Consider the following 16682-nt stretch of genomic DNA (forward strand, 5'->3'; position numbering starts at 1 on the left):
TTCTGGGGATTAATAATTTTCTGATATGAAAAAATCATAAGAAATTGCTATTTCTGTCTGTATTCTCTCAATTTGAGAATACAAAAAGAATGCCATCATTAGACATTGAATATGTAGGCATTATTACTATTATTATTATTATTACTATATTTTGATGTGAATTTTCCAATATCTAGAACTATAAGAAATGTTTGTTTTAGCTACACAGTCTATAACAATCTGTCACTGTAGCCCAAATCAAGGCATGGGCTAAATACATATCCAATTTAAATTATTAAATAAAACAGTATCATGGATTGGATCTCTTCATTGTTTTACATTTTTCCTCAGAAAATTGTGGGACAAAAGTCTATACTTTTAAAGTTTTTCATTGTGGTCTTTATATAAGTAGAGGTAAATGTTTTGGTGCCTTTAATCCAAAGGATAAGGAATATTTTTATGTTAAGAAACACGTCTCTGGGCCAGAATGATAGTACAGCAGGTAGAGCGTCTGCCTTGAATGCGGCTGACCTGAGTTCAATCCCTGGCATCCTATATATCCCCATAGCACGTCCAGGAGTGATTCCTGAGTGCAAAGCCAGCAGTAACCCCTGAGCATCGAGGGGTGTGACTCAAAAACAAAAAAAAGAAAAAAAAAAGGAAGCACGTCTTCATATTAAGTTTGTAACTCTCATATTACTCTATTTTAATAAAAATTAAACTGAGAAAAATCATTAAATCAGTTGTATTTTCATAAGATAAACTTTTCTTACTAAAATTTTGTGTTATTTTGATCCAATTAGAGTTCAAATGCATTGTATATTTAAGGTATGCAGTGTTTGAAAAGCATTATCTGAAAATTCAGTTGTATTCATAAAAATAGTTTCCCCTTTTTTCCAATTTATCTACCCCTTGCCCCCTGTCCTTCCTAGGAAATAAAAGTTTGTCATTTAATCTAAACTTATTTAGTGCATCTGATTTTTCTATATATACAACATATAATTAAAGTCTGAGGTATAAGGTGAATTACTTAAATTTATGTATCGATGCTCTAATTTTCGGGTAATAATGGACTTATTGAGTGCAAGAAATATTTATTTAGCAATTTACCATGTGAGGATCTAAAGGGTTGGGGAACTAGAGTTATAAACAAAGCAACTGTCATACTCTCCTCTTGAAACTTTTCTTATATTGTCTAATAGTGGTGGTTTTGTAGTTAAGTTATCTGAGTGATTTAGAAAAAAAGTACTGAGAATAAAAATCCCATGTTTAGTTGGAGAGGGCAGAGAGATAGTACAGTTGTTATTGCTCTTATCACTTAGCACTGTAGCACTGTCATCCCATTGTTCATTGATTTGCTCGAGCAGTCACCAGTAATGTCTCCATTGTGAGACTTATTGTTACTGTTTTTGGCATATCGAATACACCACAGGTAGCTTGCCAGGCTCTGCCTTGTGGGCAGGATACTCTCCATAGCTTGCCGGGCTCTTTGAGAGGGACAAAGGAATCGAATCTGAGTCGGCCACCTGTAAGGCAAATGCCCTACCCACTGTGCTATGACTCTAGTCCATGTACTAGATAGATATTATACAATTGACCCTGACTCAAACCCTGAGTACCACCAGTAGTGATGCCTGAGCACAAAGTACTGCCATGAGTGCTTCCAAGTGTGAACAAATCCCTCAACCGCCAGTAAAATAAAATTGCAAAATTTAGAATATGAGTTATTAGAAGAGACTGAAATTTTGAAATACTGATTTTTGACTGAACCTAAAAATAACTCATAGTTAAACTTTTGTTGAAAAAATGATTTCACATAAGTTTTATTTTCTCAAAGTAATACTATTGATAGGTCAGAAATTCTAATGTGATCCTCTCTGAGATAAAAAGATAATTTCAGCTAGTAAATTAAATCTTATGAAGGTTAGCAGTACATAATTGGTTTCAACTTGTTTTTAAACTTAGCCTTAATATCATACTATAAAACTGCCTTAATTATTTAGTAAGAGTTCTAAATTATAACACGAACAGTAACTGATAAGTAGATAAGTATATAGAAACTAATAAAACCATGCATTTATTCACAAATTTTTGTGAAAATCATACATATGTATATATTACTGTCAATTGTTTCTTTTATTGACATGTGCCATTAAGATAATGGTTACTTTACCTTCATTGACTGGGAAGAATATATAAATACTATGGAATCAGAAGAGACAAATCCCTTTCATATGTATTTGGATGTACAATTAAATAAAGATGTTCATGGAAATAGAAATATTTCGAAGAGAAGCAAAGCAAAAATAAACAATTGGGCCTACATGAAATTAAAAATCTCTTCAGAAGTTAAAGTTAGCATCATAATAGCAAAAACTTAATCTAGCAGTTTGGGAAAGATACCTACATTTAATAAATCTGACAAGGACTCAATATCCAAAAATAAAATAAAATAAATCAAACAACTTAATATAAAGCAGGTGACACAATAATAATGTGCAAAATAGATCTGGAAATACTACAATATATAGCTCATATGTCTCGCATGCACCAAGTAGGGTTCCATCCTTGAATGAGTATCAGGTCCAGAGTCCTGCAAGGTGCTGCTTTCGAGGCCTTCTGAAGCACCAGGATGCCATTGCTTAAGCCCTGTTTTGTCTCCAGAGTCTCTCCAAAAGTGATTCTTGAGCACAGCTGGGTGTGGTCTTAAAACCTATTTTTTTTAAAAATCAAAAAAAATAGAAAATATATACTTGGTACAATGAGAACAAAGAAAAGTTTTTCAATACTGAGAGTACAGGAGGGTTATCCTGACACTTAGGAGGTTTACCCTCCAAAAATCAAACTGAAATTTCATTAAGCTGTGAGACATATTTAAAACAGAGTGATGTTTTGCAACTGCTTTTAAAATATGGAATGATTCACAGTTGTCGAAGCTAGGCACATCACAATTTTTTGACTAGTAAGACATGAGAATTACAAGGAATTTAAATGTGATAAACTTAGCAGTTTTATTCATTTATGATGGGGAAATTTTATTTTAAGATATTCATGTATACTTTTAACCTTTTATATGCAACAATTTTTAAGCTAGTTGAGTACTCTAGGTGTATTACCTAATGCAAAATTGTGGTAATATTGTTTCATTAAATATAATAATTTTGATCTAGGAAAAATGCTAAGATATTGCAATAAATGCCCTTGATGAAGTTTACCACTTCTTCTGAAGAAATTTGTAAAATTTCTTCCTTTGGAAGATGGTTATAATCTAAAATGTAACATGCAATATAAAAATAATTTGAATATTCTAATTTACTCAAGAGTTTTTTTCCTTGCACTCCTTCATTAGGGATAGTTGTTAATGAGGAACAGTTCTAATACCCCACACAAAACATGTCATTGACACACAGAGTATAACATTATTGCTAGGTGCTTAAAAGAAAATATTTGTGCTAGAGCAATAATATATACCAGGTAGGGCACTTGGCTTATGCATTACTGACATGGGTTTGATCCTTGGCATCTCAAATAATCTCCAAACACTTCCAGGATTAGCCCCTGAGTGCAAATCCTGGGATAAAGCCTCACCATGCAGTGAGTTGCCCCAGGAAGAAAAAGAGAGAACATATTTACTGCCACAACGGATATATATGTTATATGGAATAGTTTTTTTAAAGGAATGTAATAGAGTTTAAATTATGAGAATAATGCTGTGATATTGAGCTGAAGACAAAACAAGTCTGGAGAGTGGTGATATAGTTTGAAATTATGGTGACAGCTGTGTGAATAAGCAGTTGGGAATATGAAACATTCAGTTTTAAATGCATAATCTGTTGTGTATGGTAAGTGAATGAGAGAAAGAGGATAAATGTACAAACTATGTATAAATTTTCATAGGTAGAGTGGTCAAACATAATATGAACATGGTTTGGAGGAAAGGAAAGATTTTGGCTAAAAATATTTTTGGAAAACTGCAGATACCATATTTCAAGTTGTTTAGTTTGAAATTGGAAAGTATATTGCTTATATTGTTTTGAAGTGTCTTACCCGTACTGAGTTAAGGACATATAAAATACATATCATCTAGCCATCTCTGTGTAACCAAATATTCCAAAATATAATTTCTTATAACTGTAACTTTAAATGATATTCATCAGTCTGTGAATTGGCTGTGAGTTTTGTATCATTGCCAGGCTAATCAGATATCAGGTGGCTTAATTCTTTTTTTTTATTAGTTGAGGATGAGTTTTCTATAACAAATTCCTTTCCATGTCTGTCCTGCACCTGGCTGACCATAGACATAATTGGGAAGACTCAGTTGTGTATTTCAATATCCAACAGGCTTATTCTCATGGAGGCTGAGAGTTTCCTGTAAGTAAATTAAGGTGTGAAGGGCTTCTTAAAACTTAGTCTTGAATCTGATTACTTTCCAGCCCATGTTTAAGAAATAAGAACATAGAACCTAAGTGTTCAAAGGGAATGAAAAAATCACATTTTAATGTGTGGAGCAATAGCACAGTGGGTAGGACTTTTGCCTTGCACACAGCCGATCCTGGTTCGATTCCTTCATCCCTCTCGGAGAGCCCGGCAAGCTACTGGGAGCATCCCACCCACATGACAGAGACTGGAAAGCTACCCGTGGCTTTTCAATATGCCAAAAACAGTAACAAGACTCACAATGGAGATGTTACTGGTGCCTGCTGGAGTAAATAGATGAACAACGGGACAACAGTGCTACAGTGCTATGGTAGTCTAAAGAAGCATAGAGAAATGGTTCATTTTAATCCAATCAATGAATTACATATTAAATACATAATATACTTAAGTATTTTAGGTTTAAAAAAATCGAATGCATTATCTTTGCTTTAAGAAAAATGTATAACTGATTATGGTAAATGCAACTCTGAAAGCAAAAAGTTGCTTAAAGGCCATGCATACCGAAGCCATATGATAAAGTACTTTAGTAATTATGTTTCAATTACTCAATAGAGAAACTCATTTATTTTTAAAGTTCATAACTGATCATCTGGTTTTTAAAATCTTTGAAAGAAATCTGAAGTTCAACAGTACTTCAAATCCTATCATAGTTAATTAATTTTAACCAATGCTGAATGATAAGATTTAGATCATGCCATTAGTGAAATAAGGATGAGCTAAAATATTTCATTGAATATAGGGAGCACCCACCGAACTTCTAACAATTAGATGCTTTCTAAGAATATGTACATTGCTTACTCATGCAACCTAGAGTAAAACAAAACCCCCCAATAGTAAACCCGCAAATATTTTATAATTATTTCATAGGTGATAAATATAAGTATCTGTGCAATAAAACTGGGGAACTTTATTGTTTTAGACGGTCATACAGCTGAGCTCATGGCTTCCTCCTGTCTCTAAACTCAGGCATCATGCCTGGCAGGCCACACTAGTACCAGGGATCAAACGGAGGTCAACCGCATGTAAGACAAGCATGTGAGACAACCACTCGATTTACTGTTCTATTGCACTGGCTGCTAAGTGTGACACTTTTGAGAGAGAAAGTACATGGTGGATACCATGAAGGATGACAGGGCATTGAAATGAGGCAAAGGGATATTTATAACACCCTCGGATTAAACAGTATTGTAAATCAAAGGGCTTAGAGAGAAAAGAAGTGCCTTTTATAGAGGCCAGTTGGAAGGGTGAAGGGATTGATCTTGGAACATTTTATGCCCGAAACTCACTCATGAATGGCTGAATGGCTTTGTATATCAGTCATTTCCAGGGTGTCAATAAATTATTATTATTATTATTATTATTATTATTATTATTTGCTTTTTGGGTCACACCTGGCAATGTTCAGGGGTTTTTCCTGGCTCTGCACTCAGGAATCACTCCTGGCGGTGCTCGGGGGACCATATGGGATGCCAGGGACTGAACCCAGGTTGGCCGCATGCAAGGCAAACACCCTACCCACTGTGCTATCACTCTGGCCCCATCAATAAATTATTTTTAAAAGAAAGTGCATAGATAATTTGTGAATAGAGGCACTGAGACAGAGATATAGAGATAGTAGTAATGTGTAAAATGAGATAAAATGAGAGCTACTTATTTCAATAATTTATAACTAAATAAGTGTCAATGAGATTTACTTCAAGACTTATATTTATGCTTACAAATTTACTCATTGGAACCAATTAGACTTTTTTTGTATCTCAATTTCTTCCAAGACTTAACCTGATTATTGTATCTCATCACTACAGTGCTACAGTGCTTGGCCATTTCTTCACTCCTACTTTAAAATAAATCTAAGACAACTGAAGGAAAATTTTTTATGCATAGTAAAAGTACTTCTACAGAATTTTTAGTATAGTGAAATTGTCTAGAGGAAAGAAAAGAGACTATGGTACAATTGTAGCTCAAAAAGGAAATGATTAAATGAAAGTAAGTGGGCTTAGGAGGAGAGCAAGAAGAACAGTAATAAACTATGTGTTTTACCCTTTCCTGTGCTAACTTGACATTGTTTGATAAATTACTGAATTATGGATATGAAAGCTCTGTAGAGTATTGGTGGAGCTGGGAACTGAATATAGTAATCATGTTTCTCTTTCCATAGAGCAGTGATACACACCATGCCATAGTTAAACTCTAGGTGGAAGATTCTTCTGGAAAATAATGATGAATAATGACACATTAATTTTTGTGCTCACATACATTTATGAATATGTGTGAGATGGTAATGCACATAAATGTGTAAGGCCTAGATCTTTTTAATGGAAAGAATTTGGGGATACAGAGAAAAGCATCAGGTTACTTCCTGTGCAAAGTACTATTTAGAATTTAGGATGTTACAATGATTCCTAGATTAATTTGGTTCGTTTTCACCCTTGAAGTGGGAGAAGTGAATTTAATAGATCTTCAGAGTATGCTTAGACTCCAACGGCCTACTAATTTCCAGAAAACTTATGCCAGACAATAAGGAATAATAGATCAAACCTTACCAAACACTCAGTACATCAAAGCAAGTTCATTAGGATTTGAATGGATAATTGTTGCCGCTCTAAAAAATGAGATATTCATCTCTATAATAATTATGAACATAAAGATAGCTTGCAAATTTCTTGCAATATTTTTGAGGAAGAAAGTCTCTACTGGACTATTGCTTGAAGAGGTATCTATGATTCCTGTTTTGCTGAACACTGACAATGTTTTTTATGTACCTGTTTTGATTGATACTACTTATTTGTAGATTGTTGTTATACTCAATGTGAAAAAAGGTTTGCTCTCCTGAGGGGGTTTCTTCCAATCACTTTATGTTTTTGTTTTTAAATTTTTATGGGCTGTAGTGATAGCACAGCGGGTAGGACATTTGCCTTGCACGCGGCCAACCCAGGTTTGATTCCTCTGTTCCTCTTGGAGAGCCCGGCAAGCTACCGAGAGTATCTGACCCCCAAGGCAGAGCCTGGCAAGCTACTCGTGGCATATTCAATATGGTGAAAACAGTAACAACAAGTCTCACAATGGAGATGTTATTGGTTACTGGTGCCCGCTCCAGCAAATCTTTGAGCAGTGAGATGACAATGACAGTGATAGTGCTTTTTATTTTTTAAGTTTATTTATTGAATCACCATGAGAGCAGTTACAAAGCTTTCGGGTTTAAGTCTCGGTCATACAATGATCAAACACCTGCCCCTTCACCAGTGCACATATTCCACCACCAAAAACCCCAGTATAACCCCCAAGGCCCTCCTCCCCACCTGTGTGACAGATGATTTCCACTTTACTCTCTCTCTACTTAGATTCTCTACTTTGATTACATTTAATACTTTGACACCAGACCCAACATTATTGTTTGGGATTTTCTCTCAACACTCAGACCTGCCAAAAAGGCAATATTAGACAATTTGGTTTCTATTGCTGAGTATGAATAGCATATAATGTCACGCTGCCATGATTTTGGACTTGTGAAATTTTAATAATTAAATCTGGAGGGATTTCTGCCACAAATGGCTGGGTTCAGAGATTCGCTTGTGAGTCTCTGAGACCATAGCCATCAAGCAGCTTAATCAATAGCCGGAAGGGCTGTTCATAGGCAGCGACTCAGTGTCTTGTTGGGGTGGGGGAGGATAAGGGCCGGCCCCACCCCCATCCTCTGATGCCCCAAGTGTCTTTTCAGGCTCCAGCCCCATCCTGTGAGGCCCTGCATGTCTTGTCATTGCTGGCCCATACCTGACTATCCAATGGCCTGTGGAACATGGCGGCCACCAAACAGCCAGGGGGAATAGTTGGACTTCCAATCATTTTAAAGAAATCATCATCATCATCATCATCATCATCATCATCATCATCATCATCATCATCATCCCGTTGATTGTAGAATTTCTCGAGCAGTCTCAGTAATGTCTCCATCCGTCCTAGCCCTGAGATTTTAGAAGCCTCTCTTTACTCGTCCTTCCCAACAATGCCACATTGGAGGCTCTTTCAGGATCAGGGGAATGAGACCCAGCATTGTTACTGGTTTTGGCATAAGAATACACCATGGAGAGTTTGTGAGGCTCTCCCATGTGGGCAGGAAACTCTCAGTAGCTATTGAGGTTCTCCCAGAAAGAGAACTAAGCTATACGATGTCCAGGAGCTTGGTTTTAAGTCTCTGGGTGTGGGCCATTGGTGGGATTACACGGCGCTGGGGGTAGCCCCTGGGTGTGACCACTTACCTACTGGAAAATGGGAAATCATATCTGGAATATATGCCACATGTTATTTCTATAATTACTTTAAAAATATTTTCTTACTTTCCTATTGTCTAAGTTGATAGTAACTGATATGCTTCCCTTTTGACACCACAATTAATAGATATTTATAAACAATCGTGAGCTCTATATTTTGTAGAAAAGTGGCTGAATAGAAGAAATAGCTGTTTAATAGAAACCTTCTGCCATAATCTTTACTTATTAATTACTCTATTTCATAATAAGGGAAAAATAGAAACTAAACATAAAATTATAGGAAAAAGGTACCCAGGAATATGCACAGTTTCTGAAGTAATTTGAGAAAGATCAAAAACAAAAATGAAGCTGTTAAATTATTTTATTTAATAAATTTAAATGTCATACATGAAATATGAGAGAACAGATTTTCCCCTTCTACTTTTCTTACTGCCCCTACTTACCAAACACTCAATAAATATTTATACAAGTGACAATATAATAGAATAATACATTTGGTTCTGATATGATCACCATCTTTTAGTTGAAATAAATGCAAAGTAGAGCATGTCATTCTATTCTGCTCAATGAATCATTGCAATCTATCACACACACACACACACACACACACACACTCATACACATGCACCATAAATTCCTAGTGAGATTTTTTATACCTTCTCCTCGCTATGGTCAAGTACTATGTTTCCTTTAAAACCAAGTGTGACTATGTTGTTTTCTCGATTCAAAACTGTCCTAGTTGAAGCCAATATATTCTCTTTCCAGGACTATAGCTGTAGAGTCCGTGTGTGCTTACCTACACAATTTTCCTCCTCTTATTCTCTTTTACAGCCATGGTAAATAAACCAATTGTTTTACCTTCTCCTGCCCAATTAAACTCATTATAATCACTTCCTTTGCTTTTCTGGAAAATGCAAGACCTAATTATGTTGCCTGTAGAATTCTGTGAAACTAGGCTCATTCTATACTACTCTTTTTCTTTAATCATACTAGTATTCATTCATTTCTGTTGCTGCTATGTTTCTTTCCATAACAAGCCTTGTGATAACGCTGTTATCTCAATCTGAAGACCACTATCTTGATTTACCAACCCTTCAGTAAATTAATGCTCACTTATGCTTAGGGTTTAGGTCAATACTTCCTTTCTTAGGTTCATTCTTCTTTACTTATAATAAATTTCCTCCAAATAAATATCCTCTTTAGCCCCATACACCTCTCCCTAGAAAAATTTCTTTATAGATTTCCTAAATAGTATTATTTTATGTTTTTATAAGATTGGGTTAGTTAGCTGACTGCCATTATTAAGATGCTTCCTAAAGTTAGGGGTGATCTCTTTATTTGCTCAACATTATGTCTAAAAGCTAAAAATCTACATACAATTTTGGAATTAACTATATAAGTTATACTGAAAGTAATACATTATTTGTCATAAGAATATGGGCTTTAAAATTGTGGGTTTTTTTCAGTCTAGGTATGAGAAATAATCTTTGAATAAATAGTATAACATGGGACTGGAGCAATAGCTCAGCGGGTAGGGTGTTTGCCTTGCACGTGGCCGACCCGGATTCGATACCCAGCATCCCATATGGTCCCCTGAGCACCACCAGGGGTGATTCCTGAGTGCAGAGCCAGGAGTGACCCCTGTGCATCACCAGGTGTGACCTAAAAAGAAAAAAAAGATAGTATAATATAAATGCTAGTAGCACTGAAGCAGCTACTGGATTATAAAGTAAATGGTAGTTGTTGTACCATGAGTTCACAAGTCAGTAAATAATGATTCAATTAATTGTAATCTTCATTTCATAAATAGGTATGTTCTTCAAGTCTGTGTTCTTACCTGAACAAGTATTTGGCTTGTTTGTGTCTTTGCTTGCTTGCTTTTCTCACTCTGGGAAGTTTGTATTGTCTCTTGAACACAAAACTCATTTTATCTCTCCTCATGTAAGTTTCACTGAAAACTATTCTGCTTTACCAAAAATTAAAAAAAGAGGCAAAAACAAAAACCAACAGTGTTTTTCAGTAGCAGCAATGTACTGAGTATAAAAAGGATAATAAAATGGAAATATAAAACAAAACTCATAAATGTTAAAGACTTGTCAAAATATTTTAGAAAACAAGACAGAAGTAAACAACAAACAAAATTATTTTTGACTTACACTGAGCATTTACTATGGACATGCATTATAACAAATTTTCAAAAATTTCTCACTTAATCCTACTAGCTTTGATGTAAGGAAAATGCTAACACCAGTTTTAAAAAATATAAAAACGAGTCTAAAATTTTATGAATTATACCCTAGACACACAGCTTCTAGGTGGAGCTTTCTAGAATATAGCTCACATATAACTAGTTTGAATTTAATGAATAAAAAGTTGAAAACAGAGTCAATCAACTGATCTCATTTGTGCCTCATTAAAAATCGCAATATCTCAAAAAATTAATATTGTATCCATAAATTACCACCATGATCTTAAACACATAAATATAACCAGCTATGAAATTCTTGTGCTTATTTATATTCCTTGTATCACTTGTATCACTTGTCATTCCGTTGATCTTTGATTTGCTTGAGTGGGCACAAGTAATGACTCCATTTGTCCCTATCGAGTGCTACTGTAGCCCAATGATATCTGCTTGCTACAGGAACAGGAAGAGCCTCAAACTGTTCATTCAGGGTTTTGACTAAGAAATCTGACCATCTTGTTGGTGGGCGGTCACAGGGTCTTTTGACGTCCCATGAAATCCAGTCGGTAACAACTGTAGCCCAACAGTCATCTCAGAATCGCATAACATGTCCAGCCCATCTGATTTTTGATATCTTGGCAAACAAAACAGCGTCCTTGGTTCTTGACTTTGACGGTGTTTGGAGCTCCGGATTCCTTCTCTCACTTGAGTGAGACATGATACTCCTAGCATAGCTTTTTTGATTCCTCTTTCGAATACCCAAATAGTGTTCTCATCCTATTTTTTTTAAAAAAAATCAATATTTGATTTTGTAAATTTTATGAATAGAGACAGAATAAAAACTAATACTCATGATAGTAGAAATATTTATACTTTATTTTATAATATGACATATTTTTGTTTTGATGGTTATTATCAGATTCCTAATAAGTATTCATAGATTATATTTTGTTTCAGTGATACAGATTCCATATCTCAGTAACCTACCACATAAAGTCAGTTCTTATCATATTTAAAAGGAAGAGATAACTCCCAATATCATGGTCACCAGCTAAATTATCCATTATTAATATAAAATCAGAGAAATACTTGGAATTATATGCATAATTTTTTGCTCAGCACTAAATATTGGTAATCTATAACTATGATCACATACTACTGTATGTTAAATGACAATATAGGCTATTATGTATGTATGTGTGTGTATGTATGTATCTATCTATCTATCTAATATTATTGAGTATGAGTATTTGTTACTATAATTCCAAAACACAAATATTTTACTCCAAAGTCATGAATCATCATACAACATTTGCCTCTTGCTCCAAATGTTGCATCTATTATTGCTAAAGATAAATACATGGTAGATATTGGTGACTGATAATATTTTGATTTTAGATTTATATGCAGTAAGATATGCTTATCAATGTATTTAGAGTTCAAGAAAAACTGCCATTTCTGTAGTTGATCACTTGAGCCCCCCAAAAATTATAAATGCAGCCTTGAATTCTTAAGTAGAATTTGTTTTAAAGTGTCATAAAGATGGTTCAGAATTAAAATTTTTATCATCAAAATAAAACCTAAAAGTATATTTCTAGACTAGTAGCAGCTGTCTGTGATAATGTATTACTAAATCCATAATTTTAGAACAATGTATGCAATAATTCTGTCCATAGAGGGAAGTGGCTAGTCCAAGTGAAATCAATTGTTTAGAGAAGATCATTGTCAACTTGAATGAATGGAAAGCTATTGAAAGTCTTCATAGAAACAGAGGACTCAAATTCAGCTTTTGAAAAACAAAAAAACTTAAATAGGCATAAAGAAGGAGAGAATTGTACTCTTTACAGGCTGAAGACCGTAACCAAGAGAGAGTAAGAACATAATTTGTTCTCAATTAAGGAAATAATCTTATTTAGAATTTTTCTTTTTCATAAAATTTTAATAGTTTTATCTTGTGTAAAAAGGAATTTGATAAATTTTTGTGGTTACTTTGTATTTGTGCTGGAGCGATAGTACAACGGGTAGGGTGTTCGCCTTGCACGTGGCTGACCCGGGTTCAATTCCTCTGCTCCTCTCTGAGACCCCAGCAAGCTACCAAGAGTATCTTGCCTAGCAGAGCCTGGCAAACTATCTGTAGTATATTCAATATGAGAAAAACAGTAATAAGTCTCACTATGGAGATGTTACTGTTTCCTGCTCAAACAAATCAATGAGCAATGGGATGACAGTGACAGTGACTTTGTATTACTTATTTATTTGAATCACCATGTGATACAGTTACAAAGCTTTCAAAGTGAATTAAGTCATACAGTGACCAAACACTCACCCTTGCACCAGTCTACATTTTCCATCACCAGTGTCCCGAGTATCCCTCCCGCTATCTCCACCAGAGTGGCAGGTATTTCCCTTCTTGCTCTTGTCTACTTTAGGATATTATCATTTTCAATACAGATGCTGAGAGGCCATCATTTTTAGTCCTTTGTCTACTCTCAGTACACATCTCCCATCCTGAGCAATTTCTCCAACCATCATTTACAGTAGTACCTTCTCTATCCCAACTGCCTTCTCCCCCAGCACATAGACAACACTGAAACTATCGAGCAGTATTCCTGGCCCTTGTCTCTACTGTCCATGCGCGTTAGCTTCACACTCTGTTATTTTATATTCTACTAATGAGTGCAGTCATTCTATGTCTGTCCCTCTTTGACTCATTTCATTTAGCATGATACTGTCGAGTATCCATATATACATCCACTTATAAGCAAATTTTATGACTTTATTTTTTCTAACAGCTGCATAGTATTCTTTTGTGTAGATGACCCAAAGTCACTTTAACCAGTCTTCTGTTCTCCGGCACTCAGGTTGTTTCTAGATTCTGGCTTTTGTGAATAATGCTACACAATGCAGATGTCATTCCTACCATATTTTTTTTCCACCCTCAAGATACATTCCAAGAGGTGTACTGCTGGGTCAAATGGAAGCTCAATTTCTAGTATTTTTGAGGAATGTCCATGTTGTTTTCCAAAAAGGCTGGACCAGTTGGCATTCTCACCAACAGTGAATGAGAGTCCCTTTGTCCCTACATCAATGCCAGTACTGGGTTGTTCTTGATCTTTTTGATAAGTGCCAGTCTTTGTGGTGTAAGATGATATCTCATTGTTGTTTTTATTTGCATATTCCTGATGATTAGCAATGTAGAACATTTCTTACTGTGCCTTTTGGCCATTTGTGTTTCTTTTTTTTTGATGATGTTTCTGTTCATTTCTTCTCCCTATTTTTTGATGGGGTTGGAGGATTTTTTTCTTATAAAGCTCTACTAGTATCTTGTTTATCCTGTATTATTAACCTCTTATCTAATGGGTTTTGGGTAAATAAGTTTTCTCATTCCCTGGGCTTCTCTATATTTTGGTCACCATTTTTTTTTGAGGTGCAGAAAATTCTTATTTTAATATAGTCTCATTTGTTTGGGTTAGTTTCCAGTTGCTTGGCCAGTGTTGTTTCATCCTTGAAGATGCTTTTAGCTTCAATGTCATGGAGGATTCTGCCTACATTTTTCTCCATGTATATTATAGATTCGGGTATGATATTGAAGCCTTTAATCTATAGATTAAATGTCATGGGTACATGACATTTTTAAAGAAATAGACAGAACACTCCTGAAATTCATATGGAAGAATAAACCCCCACAAATAGCTAATGCAATCCTTGGGGAAAAGAAGATGGATGACATCACATTTCCCAACTTAAAACTTTACTACATAGCTATAGAAATTTAAATAGCATTGGTATTGAAATTGAATCAGACCCACAGACCCACATTGGAATAAAGAAAGTTGAATATCCTGACACAGATCCTCAAATATATGATCACTTAATCTTGATCCTTCACTAGGAGAAAAAATATGAAGTGGACCAAGGAAAGCATTTTCAACAAATGCTGCTAGGAAAACTGGACAGTTACATGGAAAAAATGAACTCAGACCTCTGTCTAACACCAGGGATAAATATCAAATAAAAATGGGAAATCAGGATGTTTTGGATTAAAGATGTATACTTTATTAAAAACTGTATATCTCAGAAATGTGATCTTCAGATGACTGATACATGAACCATAAATATTACCATGTATTAAATAAATATTCTATTTCATATATAATATCTAATTTCATACTAACAGAATCATTAGGATATTAAACAATCCTAACAACTTTTTTACCCCATATAAGAGAAAAAACAATATCAGAAAATTTTAGTTACTCCTATTTACAAAGAATAGTACATACTTTCAAAATATTTGTTTATTTATTTATTGTTGCCTTTTTGGTCACACTTAGTGATACACTGGGGTTACTCCTGGCTCTGCACTCAGGAATTACTTCTGATGGTGCTCAGAAACTATATGGGATATAGGAATCGAATCTGGGTTGGCCAAGTACAAGGCAAATGCCCTACCTGCTGTATCACTCCAGCCCCCAAAATATTTATTTTTACCCAGGTTAATACCAAATTTTATGTTTTTTTGAGTACATGTTGGCAAGTAAAAGAAGAATGTACATTTATGCTCTTCTAACTAAGCAATTTACTAATAAATTAGTGAATCACAATAGTCACTTTTACTGAATATAAGTAAATCTGAATTTATCAGGTTTAAATATATAAACATTGCTGTTTATCAACACTGCTGTAACTCATGCCCTTTTGTCTGTCAAGATGAAAGTTACCTAATTAAGGCCATATTTCTATTATTATAATTATTGTTCAATACTCAAAACCTATCACAGTTCTTACACTATGCTGGGCAGAAGTCATTTTTATTAGAATTTAAAAAATAAAAGAATAAAAATACATTTATATAGATTTTACACTTTTCTAAAGACAAATAAATGAAAGGCTGTGGTATCAAAAAGAAAACAGGGTACTGTATGAACCTATGTATAATGAGATTCTCTTGTCCGAAATCTTGGGCAATTAAATTTCAATATCCTTGTACTCTTTTAGCTAGGTTTTCTGAGATACTATGGCAATGATTAAAAAGTGTTAAAAGGCATAGGAATAACCTCAGACTTTGGTGGCAGTTAGCAGGAGAAAACTAGACTCATCAAGGAGATTTAAGCAATAATCAGATATTTATCATAATAAATAAATAATCCTTAGGGAAATGGAATCAACAGCCAACTTCAATAGGGAAATGTTCACAGAATTTTTTTAGAAATATGAGACATAAAGGAAGAATTGTCAAATAAAAAGAGAAAGATAATAGCCAAAAGAACTTCAATATGTGATGTACTGAACTCTGAACACATAATGGGTATCTGAGATAGCAACCTAGCTGGCATTTTCCATCTTGGTACTGACTCAGATATATTAGTGTCATAAGGGTGGAATATTTACATTTTATTTATATTTTTAAGTTACATAAGAGAACATAAGGGCATTCTGTCAGAATACTTATTCATCTGGTTAAATCTTACTAGTTCTTGTTAGGTATTTAATTCAAAGTATTAAAGCCATAAAAGGATTGTTAGCAAACATCATTATTAAAAAGAGGTGACAAACTATAATTTCCTCATTTCCTTGAATATAGTAAAAAGTTTACTGGAGAAAATGTATTTTCAGAGTGATACTTAAAATGCGTGTGATTCAAATTTCTCTATTGAATATTCTCTAAACGGATAACTGCTCTAAAATTCTGTGTATTCTTTTTCTTTCCTTTGGCCCCTACCCAGTGGTACCCAGGGATTACTCTTGGCTCTGTACTCAAGACTAAATATTGCAGGGTATGGAACTATGATAGGCTACATGCAAGGCAAGTG

Source organism: Sorex araneus, chromosome 1, assembly GCF_027595985.1.
Source record: "Sorex araneus isolate mSorAra2 chromosome 1, mSorAra2.pri, whole genome shotgun sequence".
In the NCBI taxonomy this organism is placed as follows: Eukaryota; Metazoa; Chordata; class Mammalia; order Eulipotyphla; family Soricidae; genus Sorex; species Sorex araneus.